Source organism: Lactuca saligna, chromosome 9, assembly GCF_052625555.1.
Source record: "Lactuca saligna cultivar CGN05327 chromosome 9, ASM5262555v1, whole genome shotgun sequence".
In the NCBI taxonomy this organism is placed as follows: Eukaryota; Viridiplantae; Streptophyta; class Magnoliopsida; order Asterales; family Asteraceae; genus Lactuca; species Lactuca saligna.
In genome coordinates this window covers 1,501,025-1,506,429 of record NC_136425.1, presented here as the reverse complement: position 1 = coordinate 1,506,429, position 5,405 = coordinate 1,501,025, and the positions used below count along the sequence as shown (strand labels likewise).

Below are 5,405 nucleotides of genomic sequence, written 5' to 3'. Positions count from 1 at the left end.
CTAACAACTCTTGCGCCAACTGTTGCGCCTCAATCGCCTGGGCAAACTTTGCCCAGAACTGGTCCCTTAATCTCCATTTTCTTTCAAACATAATCCTAATTTTACCATTTCAACCCTCAACATTGAAATCCTTCACGATTTAGGTCCAATTATTCACCAAACAGCCCCTTAACCCCAAAATCTCATGAAATGAAGTTCCATAAGTTACAATTTAGTCCCTTCCTTGATAAATACTTACAAAATTAATATGAAACTTACACTTTTAACCCCCAACTTCTAAAATTGTGACAATTAGCTCTTCGAAACCATCCTTTTATATATATATATATATATATATATATATATATATGTATATATATATTAGGGCTACTATTCGATCATTAATTTATTTATTTATCTAATAAATAAATGGGGTGTTACACTACCAAAATATTTAAATCGGAAAGAGTATCTCTTCTGTGCCATTTGGGTCGAAGTGTTATTGATTTATATCACGTATGAAAAAATGTTATGTCATTTATTGTATATCTTTGAATCAAATCATTGATTGATATGGAAAGCTTGTCGCATGATTCACATATGCCTTTGTTGTTCCTTGTTCCTCTTGGCTTCTGCCATATTGAAGTATATATATATATATGGCATAACATTATATTGTATCTATTATTGAACTCATTACGCGTCACCGCTTACCCTCTCAATGTTTAACAATTGCAGGAAATAAGTAATCAGTATAGTTATATACTGATAGAAGATTTTGAATAGTTTGAAACTATTGTAATTTTTACTCAAGAATGTATAAAACTATAGTATCCGGGGTAGTTATGTAATATACAACACTTTGTAATAGTCGGTTTGTATCCAGTCATTTGTAATTATCAATGTAAAATATTATTTATGAATATGCATGTAGTATTTTTGGAGTAATAATGTTTCAATTATAAAAGCAAGGGTCTTTCAATCATGGCATCAGAGCAATAGTTTAAGTGAACTAAATACCACAGATTGGTATTTAGACTTAAACCGTTGAAGTTCAATATATGAACGGATTCATAGTAAGTATATGGATACAAACCATAGGAAATACTTAAGTGGGGTATTGGGTAGTGATAACCCTAGTATTCTAAGATATTAATTTACTTCACAATTTTCAAAGAATTAGTTTAAGTGAACTAGGAATTTGGAGAATTTCTAGACTTAAACATGGATTGTCAAGTGGTGATGATACCATATTTATTTGGTATACTTTAGGTTGAATACCTAATGGATATAAGCACTCGAATATTAAGAGGAGATATGTTTTATATTCTATTAAGTGCTAAATGATAAATGAATATAGCATCCCTTAGGTTGCTTACCTATATTGCTATTACTTGAGAAAGTTTAAGGTCTGTTGCCGACACTACAAGAAAAAAGGCCTTTGACGACGCGCAAAATACGACGCTCATTGATCTATGTTACGCAAAGGAGAGTGACATTAGAAAAATGTCATCTCTTCAAAAAAATTTAGGATAGAAGACACGCATTATTGCGCGCCCTTAAATTAGTGTCTAAAAAAAACACGGAGGGCACCTATAATAAAATGTGCGTCGTCTAAGGATGTCGCTTTATATTTTTTAAGGGAACGCGCGTTCCATCCTTTAATAGTGGGGGAAAGGGGGAAATGAAATTCTAAAAAAATTAAAAACCCCGCCAAGCTCTCCTCTACCTTCTTTCAATCGTTCTTCTCTCTCTCTCTCTCTCTCAATCAAATACCAAAAATCGACTATTGTTGGAACTAGGGTTCCGGTTCTTAGTGAAATCGAAGGTTTTTTGGTCACCAGGCCATGAAATTGATCAAAGGGGTACAGTTTTTGGAACCATGACTATTGTTGGAACTACAGTTTCAGTTCGAAAACCCTTCATCTACTTCCCTCTATCTTTAGTTCCTCAAGTACTTTCTTAGCCTCTCAATCAATAGAAGAGTTGTATTACAACTACAAATTTAGAGTGATTTCCATATCAAGTAGAACAATAGCTCCATTAAAGTCAAGGTCTCGAAACTCCATGGTCAATCACCATCATTGGTTACTAACACCACCATTTGTATAAAAACCCTAGAACCACCAGGCCACCCTTTTCCTCCATCCATGTCCCTCCTTTCTGTCTATCTCTAACAGACCACTGCAACATCACATTCACTTCTCCTGGCATGCGACTGCGACTCCCAAAAGATTTAGTGTTATGCTCGATGCTTCTCAACAAAATCGATCGAGGTGTCGGCGCTCCTATCTCATAGAGATTTAGGGATTTCTTGGTTCAAGGTATCGAATCTCAGACATCAACGACTTTTTTTGATGACCCGGTCAGATAAAGACGTTTGATGAACTAAATTTGTGTATCTGACTCGGAAAGCTTAATCTAATCGGGTAAGATGGAAAAAATCGACTGACTGAGAAAGGAGGAATAAAGGGAGAAGGGTTTCCATTTATACCCTTGCCCTACCAAAGGAAGAAATCAGCGACTCCATCATTTCTTCTCCTACTTCAACGCCAATTTTCTTCTCCCGCAACAACCAATCATCGACGATCCTCTTCTCATCTGTTCCAATTTTTTGAAGTCTCCTTCCCCTTCTCATCAGGTACGCTTCTTCCTTTTTCCTCTTCTCATCAGGTCTGATTTTTTGATAATATATAGGTTTTGATTTATGATTTTTCTGTTGAACATGTATGGTTCTTCATTGAATTCTGAAAATTTCTCAAAGAATTTAGGCCTTGTGTTCAATTTCATCATATTTCTTTTGTTTTAGACTTGTGCTCAATTTCAAGGAGGGAGAGAAACCTGTGATATTTGTTGCTCTTATTTTCTTGATTTGCACTTAGGAACCATTGGTGTTACCAGATAGCAGGTTACCATGTTCTGCTGTTAAACTTTTCACCATTCCTAATGAATTAAAGAATACTAAGAATAAATGACAGTATCCATAAGGTCGGGGTGTCACATATAAAATATCAGGATATGAAAGTCACATAACTTATTCTCTCTACAACAAATGAAAAAGCACCAGTCAAATATATATATATATATATATATATATATATATATATATATATATATATATATATATATAAGAATCAGTATAGAATATTAATGCGGGAGTGTTTGTAGCTTTTTGGGTGTGCATATCTTGGACCATTTGGGCATTTCTACCACTTATTGTTGGATAAGTTGTTCAAGGGCAAAAAAGACACGACAACAGTTGCCAAAGAGGTATCCTAAGAACCTTTGATAATAAGGATAACAATGGAAATTTACAATCTTACAACTGAATTATATGACACCTAATTCGCGATTTGATCTATATATTTGTAGGTGTTGCTTGAACAAGTGACATCTTCTCCATGGAACAACTTGATTTTTATGCTTTACTATGGGCTTGTTATCGAGGGTAAGGTCTTTTTGGTTCCTTGTTTGAATAAATATGTTGACTATAATTATTTTAGTAGATAAACGATTATGAATTGGTTTAATGCTAATGGGGGTGTTTGGATGTATGATTTGAAAATTATTATTTTGTTTTGAAAAATAACAAAATCATGAGTAATGATAGAAATAAGTTTTTCTATATAACCTGTAAATAAGTTTTCTTGCATTTAACCTTTTTAAAGTTGATATCATTTTTCAACTTTAAAGTCATATAATAATTTATGGTCATGTATATATATGCAGGAAGATCATGGATCCAAGTGAAATCTAAAATCAAGAAGGAATACCCCACAGTACAATACGCAGCTGCCATGGCTTTGCCACCTTTATCTATTCAAGGTGATTTGGGAGTTGTTTCTGCTGCTGGAGTTAGATATGCATATCCACTCCTAAAATCATTTGCAAAAATGGGACCTCAAGGTGTTCTTGGTGCCACAAAGCTTTTACGCCCTTTTTCAGAAATAGTTGATTCATTGGGACTCAAAGATCCTTTCATTAGAAATTGGGTGGATCTTTTGTCTTTCTTACTTGCTGGAGTGAAATCCGATGGTGTTCTTGATGGGTTTTGAGCATACTAACACTTCCTAAGTGTACATGCAACCCTAATAACCTTGGATCTATGTTTGTCTAATTTGTCATGCAAAGTTGAATTCCAAGGTTATATTCCTATCTAGCATACATGGGGAACAATTTTAACATAAAGTATAGATAGAATAACTTACCTTGTTGTTGCTTGTGTTCCTTGAAACCTTGTGAGCCTAGCACCTCAAGTGGCGATGCCTCAAATGCTTCACACAACACCAAATGCTCTTGGAAGAACTTATGAGAGAATACACACTCTTCAAAACGGCCAAGCCCTCTATTTCTTTGTGCAACCGATTTGGGAGGAGATCATATTACTTATATAGTGTTGACACATCTAGGGTTAAACCCTAATGTGTCATGACTCTTCATTTCCATGACCCATGGGTTTGTAACTCCCATGGAGCATCCATGGAGCATCCTATGGGTGGAACCCAACTTGATGATCCATGGAGCCTTTTAGCCCACTATACAAGATATGGATGATTTACTTAATCAACCCATATATTTAATTAGTTATCTTTTGATCACTTAATTAATTCTAAATTAATTCTTGATCAAACTAATCAAATAATATTATTAATATATTAGAACTTATAATATATTAATAATCTCCAAGCGTTATTTCTCTCATTTAGTTTATCCAATTGCATGGTGCCATGCAACCCAAATGGACCATGCCGGGTTGGGTCAAGTACATACCAGAAATAGTTATGGACTTAGACACCTTATCCAACAGTCTCCCACTTGGATAAGTCTAGTAACTATTACTGCAAGTATGACTTCAGGAACCGATCGGCAATCGTAGCTCTTTACAAGGTTTCTCGAAACTTGAGAAGATGATGGTACGCCATTTAAGATAAGTGATCATATAATCCTCTGTTCTAGATATCAGTCGGACAAATACATGGAACAATGTCTTACTTATTGTCCAACATTTGTTTCCCGATTTCCGATTTGTTTGACAAAGAACTTTATTGAACACATCAATTTAGTTCTGACCGGGCCCGGTACATAGGTCAAAACAAAATCATCGAGGGGCCCAGATATCAGCTTCTAATCCAAGAAGGAACAGATAAACTTCGACTCATATGTTTGTTCTACTACTCATTGAATTACACATAAGAGCACGATTTTATAACATCGAGTTACCAATGCGTTTTTCGTACAATCAATGCATAACCAACTCGTAAGTAACAAATCATATCTCTAGGTTTAAAGACTTATATGATATTACCGTCTCACGATCACTCGAGATAGAATTCCATGAAGTGATTCCAGTGAGCGTGGGTTGAGTCCAATGCTCAGAACTTATGAGCACTCATGATTGTTGTAGCCTTGTCCCAGACCTCTACAAC

At 35.0% G+C, this 5,405-nt stretch overlaps 1 long non-coding RNA gene across 1 annotated transcript; it reads left to right on the top strand.

Moving 5' to 3' along the window:
- Nucleotides 1-3,151: 3,151 nt before the first annotated feature.
- Nucleotides 3,152-3,772, top strand: LOC145013941 (uncharacterized). Its single transcript, XR_013665319.1, has 3 exons — nt 3,152-3,249; nt 3,352-3,427; nt 3,709-3,772. It is a non-coding gene; the product is annotated as an uncharacterized LOC145013941 (long non-coding RNA).
- The last annotated feature ends 1,633 nt before the right edge of the window (nt 3,773-5,405 follow it).